We start from the raw sequence: 25,780 nt of genomic DNA, 5'->3' as shown, positions 1-25,780 counted from the left end.
TAGAAGAAGAAGGTGGGTGACCGTGCCACCCGCGCCTGCCTGAATAGCCGCATCGCATCGGACTGCGCGCTCCTCTCCCTAACCACGCAGGAAACACTGATCTCTATAGGATCCCGCGGAGCTGCAGCCTCTGGCCACGCCCCTCTGCTCGCCTCGTGCTCAGGGGAGGGGGACTCTGAGGGTAGATGGCGCGAGGACGCTGAGCAGCGGAGCGAGCGGTCAGTGCGAGGCAAGCAGGTGATGCCACCGTGTGTGCCATAGCGGCGCTCCAGGTAAGCACTCAATGGGGATATTTACTAGTCAGTGAGAGCTCCTTCCCCCTTTTATACGGGTTGTGTAGTATGCTGAGAAGCATGGAGTGCTGCAATGCATAGGAGCCGTAGATTGCTGGAGCTCCAGTGTTTGTATTAGACATGTGCAGTGCTGTGTGATTGTGCTGAGCTCGGATGGAGCCCTCTGCAGATGGCATTGTTCCATTAACCCGTCTGATACTGGAGATGTGTGGAGCTGTCCATGGCTCATGTGGTGCTGATCCCTTTCCCACACTTGTTGTCATATGAGCCTGATGGACAAAATGCCCTTTGTACCTTCTAAAGCTCAATATTATTGATATTATTATTCTTATTATTAAAACAGGATTTATATAGCGCCAACAGTTGATATAATAATAATAATACAGTCTCAGCCTAGGAGATGAATAACAGCTGTTTACCATGGGCACTTGTGCTTGTTATTGTTACCTGTTAAAGAAGCATTACCCCCCCCCCCCCTTACATTTTACGCTGAGTGATTCACAAAAAAATACTCAAATATCCAGCAATCCAGCAATGTTCTCCATCAAGCTGCTGCTGCACGCAGGGTCCCGCACCGATATTTGCCCTCGAGACATCATCAGGGGGGCTGTTTTTTTTTTTGGCTGTTGCAGCCAGCTTCCTGATGATTGGCAGGTGCTGCAGGGCATCATCAGGGGGCCAGTTGCAAGAAAAAGCCCCCTGATGATGTGCCATATGAGCAGTAGCGTATCCTGTGGCCACCTGCGATGCAATATATGGATATCCCAAGGGAAACAACATTCTTGCCTAGACAAGAGTGCAGAAAATTCTCCAAAAAAGGAGATATATATTTATATATAGATATCTATATAGGTATAGATATAGATATATATAGATATCTATATCTATATATATAGATATCTATATATATAGATATTTCTATATATAGATATCTATATATACATATCAATATAGATAGATAGATCTATATATACATATATATATATATATATAGATATCTATATATATAGATATTTCTATATATAGATATCAATATAGATAGATAGATCTATATATACATATCTATATATATAGATATATATATCTATATATATATATCTATATATCTATATATAGATATATCTCTATATATAGATATATAGAGATATATCTATATATATCTATCTATAGATCTATCTATATATATAGATATATATAGATATATATATATATATATCTATATATAGATCTATCTATCTATCTATCTATCTATCTATCTATCTATCTATCTATCTATCTATCTATCTATATCCTTTTTTGGAGAATTTTCTGTTCTCTTGCCTAGGCAAGAATGTTGTTTCCCTTGAAAATATATATATTTATGTGTATGATTTTGAGAGAGGAAGGAATGGGATGAGATGGCTAACGGTGGAGGTCTGCTTTAAGAGTATGCCACACTGACTGACTTAAAGAGTAACTCCTCTTTTGTGGGGGGAAAAAAATAGGAAATAAAGAAAAAATAATATAGTGTATACAATTGCGACACAAGTCATATTGTAATTGAATGTTATTAAAAATGACCTTTTCCTTTTCAATCTGCAGCCACTGTAATTTTCTGAGAACACATTGCAATGTGGCTACATGGAGTTGTTGTGTACACAGAATGTGTACTGACCACCCCCCCCCCCCCCCCCCAGAAACATCATTTCCTGCTTGTGTGATTGGCTCACCAATTTTCCCAAAAGTCTGCCTAAGATACAAGTCAGATTTCAGGCATCCCCTGCAACAAAAAATATTTAAAGTATGGTACCTGATAGCTAGGGTTGCCACCTCATCCCTTTAAACCCAAACAACTTTTAATTACACAGGTTCTGTGGCTAATTAAATGCAGATAAGGCACCAAATGAGTTTAATTATCACTTTAACCACTTGCCAACTGGGCCATAGCCGAAAGACGGCTACAGCGCTGTCGGCTTATTCTGGGTGGGCGTCCATGGACGTCCTTCTAGAATCTTGCTCCCGCATGCCCCCTGGGGCGCGCACCCGGGAACATCCGTGACCAGACCCAGTGCATCATGGATCACGGTAAACGGCTGCTGATAGCGGCCATTCACCACGTGATCGCTCCGTCAAATGACGGAGCGATCACTTGTAAACAAACCGGCGTCATGTCATGATGCCGGTTCCTCCCTCCCCTTTCTGTACCGATCTGTACAGTGTGAGGGGAGAGGGGGAGAGATAGTTTGCAGCAGCGCTGTGGGCTGGATCTGTAGTGCCCATACTCTGCAATACTCTGCAGTACTATGCCAATACTCTGCAATACTCTGCCAATAATCTGCAGTACTCTGCCAATACTCTGCAATACTCTGCCAATAATCTGCAGTACTCTGCCAATACTCTGCCAATACTCTGCAGTACTCTGCCAATACTCTGCAGTACTCTGCCAATACTCTGCCAATAATCTGCAGTACTCTGCCAATAATCTGCAGTACTCTGCCAATACTCTGCAATAATCTGCCAATACTCTGCACTAATCTGCAATACTCTGCCAATAATCTGCAGTACTCTGCCAATACTCTGCAATACTCTGCCAATACTCTGCACTACTCTGCCAATACTCTGCAATACTCTGCCAATACTCTGCATTCAATTTTAACAGAAACAAAGTATTTTTTTTTTAACCAAATTTTCAGTCTTTTTTGATTTATAGCGCAAAAAATAAAAAACCCAGCGGTGATTAAATACCACCAAAAGAAAGCTCTATTTGTGTGAAAAAAAAGGACAAACATTTCATTTGGGTACAGTGTTGCATGACTGAGTAATTGTCATTCAAAGTGTGATAACACCGAAAGCTGAAAACTGGTCTGGTTAGGAAGGGGGTTTAAGTGCCCAGTGGTCAAGTGGTTAATCAGCCACAGAACCTGTGTAATTAATATGTGTTCGGTTTTAAAGGGATGAGGTGGCAACCCTACTAATAGCCTAACCTCCTATGCTAGTTGTACTTGTTTATCTGTAGTTATTTGTCCTGTACATCCCTGTGAAACACAGAGAAAAAAAAGGATTTTTCACAGCAGCAGGAAGCAGGGAGCTGATATTACACTCTGCTGAGCCAAGTGAAGAGAGATCTATGAGCTGATTGGAGGGAAGGGACACACCTCTTCACACAGCATAAAGGAACATAGCTGAGGATCTCAATCAGCTAGAAGTCCCTCCCCTGCCCCCTTTTCTCTCTTGGTGTCAGGAAAACTTGTCAGAAGTTGTTTATGCTGATAGCCAAAGAATGAGGCAGCAGACAGAAATGACACTTAGTCACACTATAGAGAGATATGCTTTGTTCATATTTGATGTTTGAGGTTTACAAGCACTTTAAATAAATTAGGCTTGTCTGGCTGCATGGTTATTTTAAGACGTAAGCTTTGAACAATGATGAAAAGTGATGTTTTTTCACAAAGACAACAAATAGTTAATGATGCGTAAGGAACCAGGCTTCATTTTTTATTATGTATGAGTGAAAATAAACTGGTTGCTATGGGGGACAGCCCTGGTTCTGCGACAGTCTTCTTTGTTTCCCTTTTCATAAGGTCATTTAAATGTTATATACTACATATCTTTTCCGCTCATAGGCATTATGCAAGAAAACTTGCTTAATGATCGTTAATGCTAATGATCTTTAATGTAGCATTGTTATACAACGGCTACTTGCTGCAGAACATCTCGGATCTGAGAGAAGTCGGCAGTGCAGAAATGTTTCTCATTTTGCAGTTGCATGTGTTTCTGAACTTAGTTCTGATTTTACATACACCCATCTCCCGCAGCTGTCAGATCTGTTACACATGTATGCACTTTTCCGTGTGTTTTTACTGGACTCAAAATGTCAATGTGGAAGTAGAAAGACCTTTGTTTCTGCAGTCAAACTTCTCTTTCCATATTGCCCAGTGCAGTATTAGACCAGAGCTATATAAAATGCAAACGCTGCAGTGCAATTACTTGCGGATGCAGTGTTCACATGCAATATTGGGTTCGGGTTTTGCAACAGCAGTGATTTGATAGCTACTGCCAGTCCATTGTCTGAATGCACTAGATAACTAATGGCACATTTATTAGTGGTAAAGTAATTATGAAAACATTCCAATTTGCACCATCCTATAAACTGGATGACGTGAAAAAGGGCAATAAAATGTTCTTGTGTAGCAGTTAAATTACGTTTCTGTTAAATGAATGTAATTAGGTGGCTTGGCAACTATATTTGATTAGCAGCTGTTTTTTTCAAACTTGTAGTAATATGATTTTATTTCTTGTGTTTCTTTGAACACTCAGTGTAGCTAATTTATGTTCAGTATGGGTCATGTGGATTTTTTTGTGTTCTTTTTACTCTACCCTATGCTTTTATTGGATGAAAGTTCTTTGTATACGCTGGCAAAAGTCAATGTTTTACACGTTCGCTGTTCTAGAGATGCTGACTCACTAGCTTCTTCAGGTATAATGCATCTGAGTAATAGCTCAGGTGCTATCTATTGCTAAGCCAATTAAGCCTCATGTAGAGAAAAGCAGGTTGTCCTTCAGAGGTTGGATACAGTCTAAACATCGACATGTGGATGCAGGCTGGCAGAAAATGGTTGAAGCTGTAAGAATCTGCAGACTGCAGAGATTAAAAGATGCAAGTGAACTGGCATAGGCTCTAACGTGGAAGCCGAACCTTGGTGAACTCTATACCTTATCAACTATCAAAGTGAATCGTCCCCTATACAGTATGACTAACAACCTTTTTGCATTTGAAATAATTTACTTGAACAAGAGTTAAATCTCCCCTGGTAAGTAGTACTGTAGCTTAAACCATGTTGAACTGAGATCAATGAATAATTTATTTTAACCCTGTATTTAAAGCACAGACCTGTTCAAGGCCTCTTGGGGTCTATTGCTTAACTGCTGCATCGGTCTACGTTAAATGGATACCATCTATTAAAGGCATATGTATTGATCTTGCAAGAAATTACTTAATTTATTGCAACTCCGAAGGTCACTAAGAGGTTGACTTTTAACAGACAGAATGTGGATACATTTTGCTTTGATTAATAATTGATAATCTCAGATTTGACCTTGGCTCTTTCACCTTTGTTTAAAATGTGTCTGTAAAATACAGTGTACTGTACAGGAGTCCTATAATATGTTTTAAGACGGAAACTGCAGAGTATTTTATGATGCTGGGTTTGTTCATATTGGAAATAATTTATTTTAGAACCCTATGTAGAAGTTATCTGGCCTTCAGTTTCAGCATTATGTATAGGTGCTGTATGCTTACTAACACTGCGTTGTACAGTGTGACATCCAATCTCTGTATTGATAGTTTGATTTATCTCTGTATTGATAGTTTGCTACTTGCTTGCGTAAATGACCTGTAGCTGACTTTATCAGAAATAAAACTGTGTCATGAGAAATGGATATTTGGGGTATGACATAAGCAAAAAATCAAACTGGAAAATCTCCAGGAACTAGATGTCCAGCATATATAAAACATATTGATATTATTACCTTCTGGGAATAATTTATGGTCATACCATTGTGTCCTCATATCTATTCATTATATACTGTGTATGAGCTTTGTTAAAGCTCGACTGTGGACTTCTCATCTTGATTTCACCCCAGCTACCAAGAAAAATCACTAAAAGTTCACAGTGATATTGAAGCTTCCTTTTCTTGAATAAAATAACAAGCATGTTATACTTACCTGCTCTGTGCAATGGTTTTGCACAGGGCAATCCTGATACTTCTCTTCTCGATCCCCCGCTGGTGCTCCTGGCACAACCCCCCTCCCTCCACCAAGTGTCCCCATAGAAAGTCGCTTTCTATGGAGGCACTTGTACGGGCTCGCTCCCAAGCTGCCTTGCCTGTGTCCGTGGGGTTTGGCCCTGCTCCCTCATCATAGTTTGATTGATAGGAGCAGGAGCCAAGTAAGTATTGGGAGCTGGCAGGATCTTTCACAACAGAAGGTTTTTTATCTTAATGCATGGGATGCATTAAGGTAAAAAAAAAAAACTTAAAAAACTTAAGGCATTAGAACCACTTAAGGCACTTGTAAAAATTGCTTTAAAAGTAAGGATGCTTTCTTTACTTAAAAGTGCATAAGCAGAAAAACCCTACCCTTTGCCTTTAAAACAGTGGTTCTCAAATCCAGTCCTCAGGGCCCACTACCAGGCCAGGTTTGCAATATAACTGAAATACATCACAGGTGATATCATTGCTGCTCAGTGATTGTAGTATTCTAGTCTGCATCTCCCCACGGTAATACTTAAAATCTGGCCAGTTAGTGGGTCCTGAGGACAGGAGTTGAGAACCACTGCTTTAAAACAACAATTCTCTTATTCCATGACAATTCTTCCTTCACACAGGAACTTGGCAGGTAGGTTGCTCCAAACATCTAGAACTAATCATATTTCTGTGACTTTAGGCTGTCTCGGGTTGCTTCTGTCTCTTCATGTAATGGCAGACAGAATCAATGATGTTGAGATCAGGGCTCTGTGGGGGCCATATAATCTATTCATAGACTTGTTGTTTCTTCATTTCACTAAAGATAGTTCTTTATGAGTTTGGCTATATCTTTGGGGCCATTGCAATGCTGCAGAATGAACTTGGAACCGATCAGATGCCTCACTGATGGAACTACATGATAGATAACTGATAACATGATAGCTTTGTTTACTTTACAACATTGAAGAGACCACACATTTTGATAAAAATTCCCAACTCCATGTGCATAAATGCAACACAAAACATGCAAATAATCTTCACCATGCATCACTATTTCTTGCAAACCCCTATCATTGTACTGCTTTCAAGACTTTCTGTGAGCTAACTGCCTCCTGTTAAACCCAAATATTTCAGGTTTGAACTCAAAAGTGCAGAGCACTTGCTGCCATTTTCCTGTTATAGTGTTTTCATGCATAGGCAAAGCATTACTTAAGGCCTGTACACGCGATATGAAAATCGAAAGTTCAATTTAGTCCGACGAACAATCTGCTGATTTTTGGATCGTTAGTATGGTGCTTTCGACAGCTGATTCCGATTTTTCGTACAACAAAAGCTATCAGACTATAACATTTTTGTCAGATGTGAGCACAACATCTGATTTTCGTTTAATTAGTATGGTTTTTGTCCAAAAAAAATCGTAAGAGCAAGACTATGCGTACTCAGAAACAAAAGAATACATACAAAACTATTCAACACATGACGTCACTTCTAAAGTTGAATTCTGTCGTACGAGAATTTTCGTATGGTGAGTAACCTCTTCACTTTCTACATTAGACTAGCATGCAACAAAAAAAGAACGGTCGTCCGAAAATCTGATTGTGTGTACGAGGCTTAAGTTTCCATGTCAGAGGTATAGCCTTTTTAGTGGCAAGTATACCATGAAGACTTTTTTTGAACAGACTTCTCCAGAGTGTAGACTGGTGTACCAGGATCCCACTGGATTCTGCCAGGTCTGCATGGCTTTTCCTCCCCTAGTTTCATTCCTCCTGCACAGATGATACTGTTTTATTTAATGATTGTGTTTTAATCTATATGTTATCTTGTTGGTTGTTTAGCACCATGAATCATGTTAAACAGTTAATTTTACAGTGATTTCTCTTATCCTATTTACTTCATTTAAAAAAATGTAACTGTCTACATACAGTATATTGTTATTAGTTTTATTGTCAGATCAAAGCTACCTAGTTGCTGTCTTCTAACGTTTTAAAGCTTTCTTCTAGATTTTGGAAAAAGAATACCCGGTTTGTTCTAGGGGATAATATGCACAATATATGGTAAAGCACAGGATCATTAAAGATTGGTCTAACTAACAAGATCATTTAAGGGATAAGCCGAAATAAAATTTTGCTTTAATGTGATATAATGTATAATCAATTTAAAAGCATTTGACGTTATTTTCCACATATTAGTTTTGTCTAGATGTTTAGAACATATTAACCAAGCAACTGGTTGAAATACTGATGACTTTTTACAATGGGCCAATGACCCAAGTATTACAATTCAGTTGGATAGTGACATGTTAAAGTAGGATTGTGACAAAAGCCTTAACCCCTTGAAGCCGGGGCCTACCGGCCCCTTAAGGGGGTTAGAATGGCAGGAGGCGGGGCTTGAGGTCATGTGACCGCTGTGATTGGCTGTCACGGTGGTCACATGATCGGAAAGCTCTCGATCGCTGCCTCTGGTAACTGTGCCAGGGGTGCGCGCCCTCGGCACAACGCTATTTCCACTAATGCATGCAAATATGTGCCCGCCAAGGAGTTGAAATCCTTGATTTCTTTCTTGTTCATTGAGGGACACAGGGTTTAGAGACAATTAAGTTATACTGCTGCCTACATGAGGATTTGGACGCTGGCAAGCAAAAAAACAGTGACCAGCTTGGTGTAACCCCTCCCACACCCTTCTTGCCTTCGTTTTTTGTCCTAGAAAGATGGCCAACTTTTCTCTAAAGTTGTTTTTTTTTTCTTTTTCACATACCGGCACCTCTGTGTTTTTTTTCCGTGCGTAAACTTGTGTCATGCATATATAAAGATACATATCAGGGCTACATAAGAGAAGGGGTTTTGTCATCGAAAATATTGCTTTGTTAGATAAAAAAAAAAAAAAAAAAAAAATTATTCCAATCTTTTAAAAAGCTGGCTCCTTTGTCAAGCAAATTTGTCAAGCCCTGGTCTTAAGGATCAGGTTTCACCTTTTCCTGGCAGGACACACTCTCCTAGATATGTAGATGCTTCTTTTCTGGATTAGGCAACTATTTAAAGGATTTAATACTGTGGAATTCTGGAAGTGGGAGGGGTTATGCCAGGCTGGTCATTTTATTTTTTTTGTCTGCCAGTACCCAAATCCTCCTGTAGGTAGCACTATAGCCAAAGTTTCTCTGAATCTCGTGTTCCTCGATGAACTCCAAGAAAAGGATTTTACAGTATGTAAAACAATCAAATAATTGTTTATTTACAAAGTTGAAGAAGAATATGATGCAAGTGTAGTGCTACAGCCACAACAATCCACTGGCCACTGTCCCTACCTATAACTGGTCTTAGCAGCAAGGAGCACATGACATGGAAGGGCAACACATGCCAAACAAAACCAAAGAAAATTCCCAGCTCAACTCACCAGCTATCCTGCAACCAACCAAATTCTCCTGTGTAACAATTTGCTTTAAAAACAGGGGTTTAGTTAGCACACATTTGCAAATATATGTATGAGCTGCAGAGCCACTTCATGGCACCCCAGTAGTATCTGCAATCCTAACTCTGTAAATTTATGAGAGCCTCCATAGTAGAAGCACATGCATTCTAATGGATAGATACAGGACAGGTGAGCCTGGAGGGAGCCCTCCCCTCCTTAAAGGCACAAGGGCACGCTGGACACCCAGCACATAGCACAATGGCAGCAAAGGTGTCCAGGGTGTCCCCTCACCAATTTTACACCAGTAATAAACAACTGGCCACTGCCCCCACCTATAGCTGGTCTTTACAGCAAGGAGCACATGGAAGGGCGACGCATATCAAACAAAACCAAAGAAAATTTCCAGCTCAACTCACCAGAGAGCCTGCAACCAACAGAAATCAGCTAAATAAACAATTTTTAAAACTGTTTGAATGTAGATTTGAATTTTGGACATTGCCTTCAAGGAGGAAGATTTAGTTGCGGTTCACACTGGGGCGGCTTCTAAGTCGCCCGAGTTTGAAGCTGCCCCGTTCAGCCCAGCTTGCAAAACCACTTCTGTATAGATGTCAATGCAAGCCGCTCCAAAGTTGCCCCCAAGTAGTACAGGAACCTTTTTCTAAGTTGGAGCGCCTTGAGTCGCTCCTATTAGAAGGGTTCCATTGTACTGAATAGAGCGTGACTTATCAGGCTGACAAGTCGCCTGACAGGTCGTCCCTGTGTGAACCAGCACTTAGAGAGAGGAAAGAGGCAGGCAATTAAATAATTAAAGGGATAGAAGACCTCACTTCAGTGAAAAATTCAGTATGAAGAACTTGTGACTTTTTTTCTAACCTTATATATACTGAAAAACTAGGATGTGGCTTTGTACAAACTTAAAGTTGCTAAATTTGCTGTGCAAGTAACAGGCAAGAAAATATTCATGGTAATGTTTTTGAAACCGTTTCTTTTAGGAATGATTACTGCATTTTAAATTTTCCCAGTAAGCTGTAGTTTCTTGAGGTTAACAGTGAAACTTGCATCCTGTATTGTAAATACTCCACCGTAGAGGACAATAATGATAGTTAAATTGATCAAATAAGTGCTAAGTAATGTCCATATTTAATATTTTATAAGTTATAAGTGTATTCAAATATGCAACCTTAAAGACCCTGCAAGCATTTAGTTTTTTCTTAGCTTTCTTCTAGGTATTAACAGATTGCTTTCATTGGTTATATTTTCTGTTGCATAGCAGAAAACTTAATTTAAATGGTCAAAAATGTTTTACAGATTCTCATCCTTTCTGAAGCCCATTAACTAAGTGACTGAAATTATAGGCCTTAAAAAAATGTGATATCAAACTAAGTGTGCATGATGGCTTTATAATTAGATATGCAATGCTGCTTTAGTGGAAATGAATTATTGGTGACCTCTCTGGTCTCATGGGCTTGTCAGAAACTTATATTTTTATCATATTTTAAGGCTGAACTAAAACTTAACTGAACTTAACTTAACTGAATTGAACTTTTGAAAATATGAAAAGTCACCATCCACTGGGGTAAATTAAAAAGACCTTATCATAGAGAGATATCATAGAGAGAGTGAGAGAGTGATTGCTTACCCCACCCACTATGCAATATTAATTGAACATACTTTCCTTTACCTTCCCAGTGTGCTCTGTTTTCACTTGAGTCAAAGAGCGATTGCGGTAAAAGGTAATCACAAGAGGTACAGAAGGTGTAGCTGCTTCTGTGTCATAAAAAGGGTCCAAAGCAAAAGTTCTAGTTTTTTTATTGAAAGTGAACAGACAGAAATATGGAAGCTGCCATCGTGCTGGGTCTCTCATCCTGAACTTGGTATTACAATCTAATAAATCATTGGCTTCTAAAACGTATGCATGATAGCTCAGGCTTTTCAGGCTTCAGCAGCTGCATGCGAGTTTCAGGTCAATGACAAACTTTGATGTTCTGGAAAGACTATAAAACTTTTGATACTTTACTTCTTACTTTGTTAAAAAAAAAAAATTAGCTGCAGAGACTTGAGGCGTTAGTAACACTTTGTGTAATAGTCATTTAGGAGGGAAGGCTTGAAAACATCAGCTGAAAGATCTTTGAGCTAAAACACAAAGGGGCTGTTTTTATTGTTTGCTTTATGTAATATATATATATATATATATATATATATATATATATATATATATATATATATATATACAGTATCTCACAAAAGTGAGTACACCTCTCACATGTTTGTAAATAATTTATTATATCTTTTCATGTGGCAACACTGAAGAAATGACACTTTGCTACAATGTAAAATTTACAAGTATACAAGCTTACAGCTTGTATAACAGTGTAAATTTGCTCTCCCCTCAAAATAACTTAACACACAGCCATTAATGTCTAAACCACTGGCAACAAAAGTGAGTATATCCCTAATTGAAAATGTCCAAATTTGGCTCAATTAGCCATTTCATCCCCCACCACCTCCGTGTCATGTGACTCATTAGTGTTACAAGGTCTCAGGTGTGAATGGGGAACAGTTGTGTGTAAAATTTAGTCTAATTGCTCTCACTTTCTCATACTGGTCACTGGAAGTTCAACATGGCACATCGTGACAAAGAACTCTCTGAGGATCTGAAAAAAAGAATTGTTGCTCTACTTAAAGATGGCCTAGGCTATAAGAAGATTGCCAAGACCCTGAAACTGAGCTGCAGCACGGTGGCCAAAACCACACAGCGTTTTAACAGGACAGGTTCCACTCAGAACAAGTCTCGCCATGGTCAACCAAAGAAGTTGAGTGCACGTGCTCAGCGTCATATCCAGAGGTTATCTTTGGGAAATAGACGTATGAGTGCTGCCAGCATTACTGCAGAGGTTGAAGGGGTGGGGGGTCAGCCTGTCAGTGCTCACATAATACGCCACACACTGCTTCAAATTGGTCTGCATGGCTGTCATCCCAGAAGGAAGCCTCTTTTAAAGATGATGCACAAGAAAGCCTGCAAACAGTTTGCTGAATACAAGCAGACTAAGGACACGGATTACTGGAACCATATCCTGTGGTCTGATGAGACCAAAATAAACGTATTTGGTTCAGATAGTGTCAAGCGTGTGTGGCAGCAACCAGGTGAGGAGTACAAAGACAAGTGTGTCTTTCCTACAGTCAAGCACGGTGGTGGGAGTGTCATGGTCTGGGGCTGCATGAGTGTTCCCGGCACTGGGGAGCTACAGTTCATTGGGGGAACCATGAATGCCAACATGTATTGTGACATATTGAAGCAGAGTGTGATCCCCTCCCTTCGGAGACTGGTCCGCAAGGCAGTTTTCCAACATAACGACCCCAAACACACTTTCAATACGACCACTGCCTTGCTAAAGAAGCTCAGGGTAAAGGTGATGGACTGGCCAAGCATGTCTCCAGGCCTAAACCCTATTGAGCATCTGTGGGGCATCCTCCGATGGAAGGTGGAGGAGCGCAAGATCTCTAACATCTACCAGCTCCGTGATGTTGTCATGGAGGAGTGGAAGAGGACTCCAGTGGCAACCTGTGAAGCTCTGGTGAACTCCATGCTCAAGAGGGTTAAAGAGGAAGTAAAGCCTCTTAAGGAAAAAAAACAAAAAAAACATGCACCCTGCAAGACAAAGGCATAATGAACTAGTATGCATAGCATATTAGCTCATTATGAATTACTTACCTGAGATCGAAGCCCCCGAAGCGACCCTCGTTCATGTCCTTCGTCGGCGCCGTGATACCCAGAGTGACTTCCGGGTATCGCTGCTCCGGCGCTGTGAGTGGCTGGAGCAGCGATGACGTCACTCCGCCGCATGCGCGCGGGAGCTGTCAGTGACAGCATGCTCGTCTTCACTATCGGCATGCTCAGTGCACCTGCTCCGTAGACATCGGTACAGTCTTTTTTGCAAATATCTCCTAAAGCGTGTAGGTTAAGGGGATATTGTAAGAACCTACAGGTAAGCCTTAATCTAGGCTTAACTGTAGGTAAAAGTTGTCCCAGAGGGTTTACAACCACTTTAAGGCAGTGCTGGAAAATAATGGCGGCCACACAAAATATTGACACTTTGGGCCCAATTTGGACATTTTTCACTTTTACTCACTTTTGTTGCCAGCGGTTTCAACATCAATGGCTGTGTGTTGAGCTATTTTGAGGGGGCAGCAAATTTACACCGTTATACAACCTTTACACTCACTACTTTACATTGTAGCAAAGTGTCATTTCTTTAGTGTTGTCACGTGAAAAGATATAATAAAAAATTTACAAAAATGTGAGGGATGTACTCTCTTTTGTGAGATACTGTGTATGTATGTATGTATGTATGTGTATATATATATATATATATATATATATATATATATATATATATATATATATATATATATATATATATATATATTGGGGAAAATAATTATTTGATCCCCTGTAGATTTTGTAAGTTTGCCCACTTACAAAACACTGAAGGGTCTATAATTTTTATCATAGGTGTATTTTAAATGCTAGAGACAGAATATCAACCAAAAATCCAGAAAAAAACACGTAAAACAAATGCTATAAGTTAAGTTGCAGTTCAGTGAGTAAAATAAGTATTTGATCGCCGAGCAAAACATGACTTAGTACTTGGTGGAGAAACCCTTATTGGCAAGTACAGAGGTAAGACATTTCTTGTAGTTGGTGACCAGATTTGCACACATCTCAGAAGGGATTTTGGTCCACTCTTCTTTAGAGATCTTCTGTAAATCCTTAAGATTTCTTGGCTGTCTATTGGCAACTCAGAGTTTCAGCTCCCTCAATAAATTTTCTATAGGATTAAGGTCTGAAGACTGACTAGGCCACTCCACAACCTTAAAGTGGGGGTTCACCCACACCGCCAAAAAAAAAAAATATTAAAAGCCAGCAGCTACAAATACTGCAGCTGCTGACTTTTAATACATGGCCACTTACCTGTCCCAGGGTCCAGCGATGTCTGCAGGGGACGCCGAGAACGAGCTCGGTTCTCGGCAGCTGCCGCCGCCATCCTAGGTGAGGGAATCAGGAAGTGAAGCATTGCGGCTTCACTTCCCGGTTCCCTACTGCGCATGCGCGAGTCGCGCTGCGTGTCCCAAATGGTCCCCGCTCTCTCCTGGGAGCTGTGTGTTCCCAGGAGACAGCGCGGTGGGGGCGGGAAGAGGCGTAGACTCCCATGGGAGTCTATGCCGGAAGTGGGTGCAAATACCTGTCTTAGACAGGTATCTGCACCCCCCTCCCCCCTGAAAGGTGCCAAATGTGACACCGGAGGGGGGGAGGGTTCCGAAAAGCGGAAGTTCCATTTTTGTGTGGAACTCCGCTTTAATGTGCTTCTTCTTGAGCCACTCTCTTGTTGCCTTGACAGTATGTTTTGGGTCATTGTCATGCTGGCAGAGCCATCCACGACCCATTTTCAGTGTTCTAGCTGAGGGAAGAAGGTTCTCATCCAAGATTTTACAATACATGGCCCCGCCCATTGGCCCCTCAATGTGGCAAAGTTGGTCTATACCTTTAGCAGAGAAACAGCCCCAAAGCATCAGGTTTCCACCTCCGTGCTTGACTGTAGGGATGGTGTTCTTAGGGTCATAGTCCGCATTTTTCTTCTTCCAAACATGGCGAGTCGAGTTAATGCCAAAGAGTTCAATTTTGGCCTCATCTGACCACATCACTTTCTCCTTCTCTGAATCATTTAGATGTGCATTGGCATGACTGTACATGTGCCTTCTTGAGAAGGGGAACTCGCCATGCTTGGAGGAAGAAAAATGCTGACTATGACCTTAAAAACACCATTCTACAGTCAAGCACGGAGGTAGAAACAATATGCTTTGAAACTGTTTCTCTGCTAAAGGTACAGATCGGCTTAGCCACTTTGAGGGGCCAATGGATGGGGCCATGTATTGTAAAATCTTGGATGAGAACCTTCTTTTCTCAGCCAGAATACTGAAGATGGGTCATGGATGGGTCTTTCAGCATGACAATGACCCAAAACATACCGCCAAGGCAACAAATGAGTGGCTCAAGTAGAAGCACATTAAAGGGGTTAAACCATCGTTGTTTCGTTGTTTTTTTTTAAATAACAAACATGTCATACTTACCTCCACTGTGCAGTTCGTTTTGCACAGAGTGGCCCCGATCCACCTCTTCTAAGGGCCCCCAGCTGTGCTATTGGCTCCTCCCCACATCCGTAAACCCCCTAGGAGAAGCTCTCTCCCTGGGGGTTACCGTGCGGGCGTGCTCCCGAGTCCGGATTTTGCCGATGGCTGCGCTGTTATCAATTTATCCAATCAAGAGCCAAGACAACAGGCAGAGAGGTAGAGCGTGTCTCCGCCGTGGGAACGAACGGGCTCAGGTGAGTAAAACGGGGGGCTGGTCAGAGTCAGAAGTTTTTTCACCTTAATGCATAGGGTGCATTAAGGTGAAAAAACACAAGGGTTTACAACCTCTTTAAGGTCATTGAGAGGCCTAGCCATTAATCTTATAGAACATTTATGGAGGGAGCTGAAACTTCTAGTTGGCAAGCGACAGCCAAGAAACCTTTAGGATTTAGAGAAGATCTGTAAAGAAGAGTGGACCAAAACCCCTCCTGAGATGTGTGCAAACCTGGTCACCATCTACAAGAAACGTCTTGCCTCTGTGCTTGTCAACAAGGACTTCTCCACCAAGTACTAAGTAATGTTTTATCAAATACTTATTTTTCTTACTGAACTGCAACTCAATTTATAACATTTGTATCGTGTTTTTTTCTGGATTTTTGGTTGATATTCTGTCTCTATCAATTTAAAATACACCTATGGTAAAAAATATAGACACTTCATTTATTTGAAAGTGGGCAAACTTAGAAAATCTGCAGGGGTTCAAATAATAATTTTACCCACTGTGTGTGTATATATATATTAATATACTGTATATATAATATATATCTATCTATATAGATATATACACACTGAGGGAAAAGAGGAGATTTGATCCCCTGCTGATTTTTTACATTTGCACACTGACAAAAAAATGTCAGTCAGTCTATAATTTTAATGGTAGGTTTATTTTATCAGTGGGAGACAGAATAACAACAAAAAAATCCAGGAAAACCCATTTCAAGAAAGTTATACATTTATTTGCATTTTAATGATTGAAATAAGTATTTGACTCCTTCGCAAAGCAGTACTTGGTGGCAAAACCCTTGTTGGCAATCACAGAGGTCAGACGTTTCTTGTAGTTGGCCATCAGGTTTGCACACATCTCAGGAGGGATTTTGTTCCACTCCTCTTTGCAGATCTTCTCCCAAGTCATTAAGGTTTCGAGGCTGATGTTTGGCACTTCGAACCTTCAGCTCCCTCCACATATTTTCTATGGGATTAAGGTCTGGAGACTGGGTAGGCCACTCCAGGACCTTAATATGCTTCTTCTTGAGCCACTCCTTTGTTGCCTTGGCTGCGTGTTTTAGGTCATTGTCATGCTGGAATACCCATTCATGACCCATTTTCAATGCCCTGGCTGAGGGAAGAAGGTTCTCACCCAAAATTTGATGGTACACGACCCCGTCCATCGTCCCTTTGATGCAGTGAAGTTGTCCTGTCCCCTTAGCAGAAAAACACCCCTAAAGCATAATGTTTCCACTTCCATGTTTGACGGTGGGGATGGTGTTCTTGGGGTCATAGACAGCATTCCTCCTCCAAACATGGTGTGTTGAGTTGATGCCAAAGAGCTCGATTTTGGTCTCATCTGACCATAACACTTTCACCCACTTCTCCTCTGAATCATTCAGATGTTCATTAGCAAACTTCAGATGGGCCTGTATATGTGCTTTCTTGAGAAGGGGGAACTTGTGGGCGCTGCAGGATTCCAGTCCTTCACAGCGTAGTATGTTACTAATTGTTTTTTTGGTGACTATGGTCCCAGCTGCCTTGAGATCATTGACAAGATTCTCCCACGTAGTTCTGGGCTGATTCCTCACTGTTCTCATGATTATTAAAACTCCACAAGGCGAGATCTTGCATGGAGCCCCAGACCGAGGGAGATTGACAGTTTTGTTTTTCTTCCAATTGCGAGTAATTGCACTGTTATCACCCTCTCTCACCAAGCTGCTTGGCGATGGTCTTGTAGCCCATTCCAGCCTTGTGTAGGTCTACAATCTTGTCTACAATCTTGTCCTTTACATCCTTGGACAGCTCTTTGGTCTTGGCCATGGTGGAGAAATTGGAATCTGATTGATTACTTCTGTGGACAGGTGTCTTTTATACAGGTAACAAGCTGAGATTAGGAGCACTCCCTTTAGGGCTCTTTCACATGGGGTGGATCAGTGATGATCCGCCCCGTGAACACCCGCTTGCTCAGCGGGAATCGCTCCGCGATCCCCGCTGAGCAGGAAGATGACAGGTCCGTCGCTGCACACTGTGCAGCAACGGACCTGTCAGAGCGCCGCTCTCCCCCATGGGGGATCGGATGATGACGGACCGTAGAGTCCGTCGTCACCCGATCCGATCCAAAAACGGATGGAAAATAGGATTTTCCTCCGTTACACTTTTTCGGATCGGAGCGGGTCGGATGTCAGCGGACGTTCATCCGCTGACATCTGCTATTCCATAGGGATACATGTATGTCCGTTTTTCATCCGAAAACGGAAGGATGAAAAACGGACATACGAATCGTCCGTGTGAAAGAGCCCTTAAGAGAGTGCTCCTAATCTCAGTTCGTTACCTGTAAAGAAGACACCTGGGAGCCAGAAATCTTGCTGATTGATAGGGGATCAAATACTTTTTTACTCAATAAAATACAAACCAATTTATAACTTTTTTTAAATGCGTTTTTTGAATATTTTTGTTGTTATTCTGTCTCTCACTGTTAAAATAAACCCACCAAAAAAGTTATAGACTGGTAATTTCTTTGTCAGTGGACAAACGTACAAAATCAGCAGGGGGTCTAGTACTTTTTTTCCTCACTGTGTGTGTGTATATATACAGTATCTCACAAAAGCGAGTACACCCATCACGTTTTTGTAAATATTTTATTATATCTTTTCATGTGACAACACTGAATAAATGACACTTTGCTACAATGTAAAGTAGTGAGTGTACACCTTGTATAACAGTGTAAATTTACTGTCCCCTCAAAATAACTCAACACACAGCCATTAATGTCTAAACCGCTGGCAACAAAAGTAAGTATATCCCTAAGTATTGCCAGCGGTTTAGACATTAATGGTTGTGTGTTGAGTTATTTTAGAAGACAGCAAATTTACACTGTTATACAAGCTGTACACTCACTACTTTACATTGTAGCAAAGTGTCATTTCTTCTGTGTTGTCAAATGAAAAGATATAATAAAATATTTACAAAAATGTGAGGGGTGCACTCACTATTGGGAGATACTGTGTGTATGTGTATGTATGTATATATGTGTGTGTGTGTGTATGTGTATATATATATATATATGTATGTATGTGTAAACTGTCAATCAACTTTAAATACATTTTATTTGTTTATGCTGCATATTACTATTTGCACAGTGGAATATATACAGTATGTAATCTTGTGGCCCACAGTTAGCGGTGGCCAGAGTGCAAACTTTTAAACTGTGAAAACACTATTATAGTTAAACATTAAAAGATTGGTTTTAAATTGGTATTATTCCAGCTATGTTATGTGCACATTGTATTCTAAAACAGCGTATAACTAGTAATGTCAGTCTATAGTAATACTCAGTTGCACTGACAAAAACTGTGGAAGTAAAGGCTACACAACATTAAATGTTTCTTCCCTGTGGCTTTAATAGTCCCTGCAGATATGTTTTACAAAATCGCCATCTAAATAATACAGTATCTCACAAAAGTGAGTACACCCCTCACATTTTTATAAATTTTTTATTATATCTTTTCATGTGACAACACTAAAGAAATGACACTTTGCTACAATATAAAGTAGTGAGTGTACAGCTTGTATAACAGTGTAAATTTTATACCCCCCCCTCAAAATTACTCAACACACAGCCATTAATGTTGAAACCGCTGGCAACAAAAGTGAGTACACCCCTAAGTGAACATGTCCAAATTGGGCCCAAAGTGTCAATATTTTGTGTGGCCACCATTTTTTTCCAGCACTGCCTTAACCCTCTTGGGCATGGAGTTCACCGGAGCTTCACAGGTTGCTATTGGAGTCCTCTTTCATTCCTCCATGACGAAATCACAGAGCTGCTGGATGTTAGAGACCTTGCGCTCCTCCACTTTCAGTTTAAGAATGCCCCACAGATGCTCAATAGGTTTTAGCTTTGGAGACATGCTTGGCCAGTCCATCACCTTTAGCCTCTGCTTCTTTAGCAAGGCAGTTGTTGTCTTGGAGGTATGTTTGGGGTCATTATCATGTTAGAATACTGCCCTGCGGCCCAGTCTCCGAAGGGAGAGGATCATGCTCTGCATCAGTATGTCACAGTACATGTTGGCATTCATGGTTTCCTCAATGAACCATAGCTCCCTAGCTGCCGGTAGCACTCATGCAGCCCCAGACCATAACACTCTCACCACCATGCCTGACTGTAGGCAAAACACACTTGTCTTTGTACTCCTCACCTGGTTGCTGACACACACGCTTGAAACCATCTGAACCAAATAAGTTTATCTTGGTCTCAGTGGCTTCACTAGCGTTGGTGTCACCTGGTGCTGAAAAACAGGTCGTCACCCCCCCCTCCACAAACTATAGTTCTCCGTTAAGTACAGACCCCCACAGTGGTCACATGATCGGAAAGCTCTCGATCACTGCCGCTGGTAACTGTGCTGGGGTCGCGCGCTCTTGGCACAGGCTATTTGCACTAATGCATGCAAATATGTGGCTGCTCGGAGCCAAGGCGCGCCCACCAAAGAGTTGAAGTCCTTGATTTCTTTTTTATTCACTGAGGGACACAGGGTTCAGAGACAGTTAGGTTATACTGCTGCCTACAGGAGGATTTGGATGCTGGCAAGCAAAAAAACAGTGACCAGCTTGGTGTAACTCCTCCCAAACCCTTCATGCCTTAATTTTTTGTCCTAGAAAGATGGCCAACTTTTCTCTAAAGTTGTTTTTTTTTTCTTTTTCACATACCGGCACCTCCGTGTTTTTTCCGTGTGTAAACTTGTGTCATGCATATATAAAGATACATATCAGGGCTACATAAGAGAAGGGGTTTTGTCATCGAAAATAAAGCTTTGTTAGATAAAAAAACCTGGTTCCTAACTTTTAGATGGCTCCTAGTTTCACAGCAAATTTGTCAAGCCCTGGTCTTAAGGATCAGGTTTCACCTTTTCCCGGCAGGGCACACTCTCTTAGATATGTCGATGCTTCTTTTCTGTATTAGGCAACTATTTAAAGGATATAATACTGTGGAATCCTGGAAGTGGGAGAGGTTCTGCCAGGCTGGTCATTTTTTTTTTTTTTTTTACCTGAGTACCCAAATCCTCCTGTAGGTAGCACTATAGCCAAAGTGTCTCTGAATCCCGTGTTCCTCAATGAACTCCAGGAAAAGGATTTTACAGTAAGGCCCCTTTCACACTGGGGCGGTGGGTGCGTCAGCGGTAAAGTGCCGCTATTTTTAGCGGTACTTTACCATCAATTTCGTGGCGCTATTCGGCCCCTATCGGGGGGGTTTTACCCCCTGCTAGCGGCCAAGAAAGGGTTAAAACCACTGCAAAGTGCTGCTGCAGCAGCGCTATGCCGTTGGTATAGCCGCGCTGCTCATTCATTTCAATGAGCAGGAGTGGTGAAGGAGCGGTGTATACACCGTTCCTTCACCGCCCCAAAGATGCTGCTTGCAAGAGTTTTTTTAACGTCCTGCAAGCGCACCACTTCAGTGTGAAAGCACTCGGGCTGGAGAGACAGGAGCGGCGCTTTACAGTTGCTATGCTATTTTTAGCTCTGTAGCGCCTGTAAAACGTCTCGGTGTGAAAGGGGTCTAAGTAGAACAAATAAATAATTGTTTATTTACAAAGCTGAAGAAGAATATGATGCAACTGTAGTGTTACACAGCCACAACAAACCACTGGCCACTGCCCCTACCTATAACTGATTTTTACAGCAAGGAGCACATGACATGGAAGGGCGACATATGTCAAACAAAACCAAAGAAAATTCCCAGCTCAACTCACCAGCTATCCTGCAACCAACCAAATTCTCCTGTGTAACAATTTGCTTTAAAAACAGGGGTTTAGTTAGCACACATTTTCAAATATATGTATGAGCTGCAGAGCCACTTCATGGCATCCCAGTATTATCTGCAATCCTAACTCTGTAAATCTATGAGAGCCTGGTGAGCCTGGAGGGAGCTGTCCCCTCCTTAAAGGCACAAGGGCACGCTGGACAACCAGCACATAGCACAATGGCAGCAAAGGTATCCAGGGTGTCCCCTCACCAATTTTACACCAGTAATAAACAACTGGCCACTGCCCCCACCTATAGCTGGCCTTTACAGCAAGGAGCACATGGAAGGGCGACGCATATCAAACAAAACCAAAGAAAATTCCCAGCTCAACTCGCCAGCCTGCAACCAACAGAAATCAGCTACATAAACAATTTTTAAAACTGTTTGAATGTAGATTTGAATTTTGGACATTGCCCTCAAGAAGGAAGATTTAGTTGCGGTTCACACTGGGGCGGCTTCAAAGTCACCCGAGTCTGAAGCCACACCGTACAGCCCGGCTTCAGCCTGGCTTGCAAAACCACTTCTGTATAGAAGTCAGTGCAAGCTGCTCCAAAGTTGCCCCCAAGTAGTACTGGAACCTTTTTCTAAGTCGGAGCGACTTGAGTCGCTCCTATTAGAAGGGTTCCATTGTACTGAATGGAGCGTGACTTATCAGGCTGACAAGTAGCCTGACAGGTCGTCCCTGTGTGAACCAGCACTTAGAGAGAGGAAAGAGGCAGGCAAATAAATAATTAAAGGGATAGAATGTCACGTTAGTGAAATGTTTAAAAGAAATAAAAATGGTGACTGAGAGATGATTTTATTAATACACACTGTTAGTATAAAGTCTTTGCAAAGAACAAAAGAAGAGTTGTGTATTGAGGAAACAAGTTTACACCAGAATCTTTTTGACAAGAGTGGTAAAGCTTTATAATGGCCTGCTGCATTAGGTGATAATAGTAAAATTACCAGTTGAATGTAGAAAAGGGATTTCATTAAAACTAGTGGTTTTATAGTTATAGCTAGTAAGGGATAGTATGACAAGATTCCTGACTAGGTTTGGTTCATCTTCCAGACCAAAACTGCAAAATGATTTGAAAAATTCAATATGAAGAACTTGTGACTTTTTTTCTAACCTTATATATACTGAATAACTGGGATATGGCTTTGTACAAACTTAAAGTTGCAAAATTTGCTGTGCAAGTAACAGGCAAGAAAATATTCATGGTAATGTTTTTGCAACTTTTTCTTTTAGGAATGATTACTGCATTTTAAATGTTCCCAGTAAGCTGTAGTTTCTTGAGGTTAACACTGAAACTTGCATCCTGTATTGTAAATACTCCACCGTAGAGGACAATAATGATAGTTAAATTGATCAAATAAGTGCTAAGTAAAGTCCATATTTAATATTTTATAAGTGTATTCAAATATGCAACCTTAAATACCCTGCAAGCTTTTAGTTTTGCTAGACTATTTCTTAGCTTTCTTCTAGGTATTAACAGATTGCTTTCATTGGTTATATTTTCTGTTGCATAGCAGAAAACTAAATTTAAATGGTCGAAAATGTTTTACAGATTCTCATCCTTTCTGAAGCCCATTAACTAAGTGACTGAAATTATAGGCCTTAAAAAAATGTGATATCAAACTAAGTGTGCATGATGGCTTTATAATTAGATATGCAATGCTGCTTTAGTGGAAATGAATTATTGGTGACCTCTCTAGTCTCATGGGCTTGTCAGAAACTTATATTTTTATCATATTTTAAGGCTGAACTAAAACTTAACTGAACTTAACTTAACTGAATTGAACTTTTGAAATTATGAAAAGTCACCATCCACTGGGGTAAATTAAAAAGACCTTATCATAGAGAGATATCATAGAGAGAGTGAGAGAGTGATTGCTTACCCCACCCACTATGCAATATTAATTGAACATACTTTCCTTTACCTTCCCAGTGTGCTCTGTTTTCACTAGAGTCAAAGAGCGATTGCGGTAAAAGGTAATCACAAGAGGTACAGAAGGTGTAGCTGCTTCTGTGTCATAAAAAGGGTCCAAAGCAAAAGTTCTAGTTTTTTTATTGAAAGTGAACAAACAGAAATATGGAAGCTGCCATCGTGCTGGGTCTCTCATCCTGAACTTGGTATTACAATCTAATAATTTATTGGCTTCTAAAACGTATACATGATAGCTCAGGCTTTTCAGGCTTCAGCAGCTGCATGCGAGTTTCAGGTCAGTGACAAACTTTGACGTTCTGGAAAGACTATAAAACTTTTGATACTTTACTTCTTACTTTGTTAAGAAAAAAAAATTTAGCTGCAGAGACTTGAGGCGTTAATAACACTTTGTGTAATAGTCATTTAGGAGGGAAGGCTTGAAAACATCAGCTGAAAGATCTTTGAGCTAAAACACAAAGGGGCTGTTTTTATTGTATGCTTTATGTAATATATATATATATATATATATATATATATATATATATATATATATATATATATACACTGAAGAAATGACACTTTGCTACAATGTAAAGTATACAAGCTTACAGCTTGTATAACAGTGTAAATCTGCTTTCCCCTCAAAACCACTGGCAACAAAAGTGAGTACACCCCTAAGTACAAATGTCCAAATTGGGCTCTATTAGAGACGACCCCCCCAGTGTCATATGACTCATTAGTGTTACAAGGTCAAAGATGGCTTAGGCTATAAGAAGATTGCCAAGACCCTGAAACTGAGCTGCAGCACGGTGGCCAAAACCATACAGCATTTTAACAGGACAGCTTCCACTCAGAACAAGCCTCGCCATGGTCAACCAAAGTAGTTGAGTGCATCATTTCCAGAGGTTGTCTTTGGGAAATAGACATATGAGTGCTGCCAGCATTACTGTAGAGGTTGAAGGGGTGGGGGGTCAGCCTGTCAGTGCTCAGACCATACGCCGCACACTGAATCAAATTGGTCTGCATGGCTGTTGTCCCAGAAGGAAGCCTCTTCTAAAGATGATGCACAAGAAAGCCTGCAAACAGTTTGCTGAAGACAAGCAGACTAAGGACATGGAGTACTGGAACCATGTCCTCTGGTCTGGTGGTCTGAGGAGACCAAAATAAACTTATTTGGTTCAGATGGTGTCGAGCGTGTGTGGCAGCAATAAGGTGAGGAGTACAAAGACAAGTGTGTCTTTCCTACAGTCAAGCACGGTGGTGGGAGTGACATGGTCTGGGGCTGCATGAGTGCTGCCGGCACTGGGGAGCTACAGTTCATTGAGGAAACCATGAATGCCAACATGTACTGTGACATACTGAAGCAGAGCATGATCCCCTCCCTTCGGAAACTGGGCCGAAGGGCAGTTTTCCAACATGATAACGACCCCAAACACACCTCCAAGATGACCACACTGCCTTGCTAAAGAAGCTGAGGGTAAAGGTGATGGACTAGCATGTCTCCAGACCTAAACCCTATTGAGCATCTGTGGGACATCCTCAAATGGAAGGTGGAGGAGCGCAAGGTCTCTAACATTCACCAGCTTCATGATGTCGTCATGGAGGAGTGGAAGAGGACTCCAGTGGCAACCTATGAAACTCTGGTGAACTCCATGCCCAAGAGGGTTAAGGCAGTGCTGGAAACTAATGGTGGCTACACAAAATATTGACACTTTGGGCCCAATTTGGACATTTTCACTTAGGGGTGTACTCACTTTTGTTGCCAGCGGTTTCGACATTAATGGCTGTGTGTTGAGTTATTTTGAGGGGGCAGCAAATTTACACTGTTATACAAGCTGTACACTCACTACTTTACATTTTAGCAAAGTGTAATTTCTTCAGTGTTGTCACATGAAAAGATATAATAAAATATTTACAAAAATGTGAGGAATGTACTCACTTTTGTGAGGTACTGTGTGTGTGTGTGTGTGTGTGTGTATATATATATATATATATATATATATATATATATATAGTGAGGAAAATAATTATTTGATCCCTTGCAGATTTTGTAAGTTTGCCCACTTGAAGGGTCTATAATTGTTATCATAGGTGTAGTTTAAATGATAGAGACAGAATATCAACCAAAAATCCAGAAAAAAACACATAAAACAAATGCTATAAATTAAGTTGCAGTTCAGTGAGTAAAATAAGTATTTGATCGCTGAGCAAAACATGACTTAGTACTTGGTGGAGAAACCCTTGTTGGCAAG

General features: G+C 40.9%; 1 protein-coding gene across 5 annotated transcripts in view; it reads left to right on the top strand.

Moving 5' to 3' along the window:
- RASL10B (RAS like family 10 member B) overlaps nt 1–25,780 on the top strand; it is a 180,185-nt gene continuing 154,405 nt past the window's right edge. For 3 of the 5 annotated variants that reach the window (XM_073615224.1, XM_073615223.1, XM_073615221.1), the window contains exon 1: nt 10–272. The gene's annotated coding sequence lies outside the window, so the exon portion shown is untranslated. Of the gene's footprint in view, nt 273–25,780 lie in introns of all 5 variants that reach the window. The other 2 variants (XR_012241644.1, XM_073615225.1) reach the window with 1 other exon arrangement.

The sequence above is a fragment of the Aquarana catesbeiana genome, linkage group LG02 (assembly GCF_042186555.1).
Source record: "Aquarana catesbeiana isolate 2022-GZ linkage group LG02, ASM4218655v1, whole genome shotgun sequence".
NCBI classification, from domain to species: domain Eukaryota; kingdom Metazoa; phylum Chordata; class Amphibia; order Anura; family Ranidae; genus Aquarana; species Aquarana catesbeiana.
This window is presented reverse-complemented; position numbering and strand designations above follow the sequence as displayed.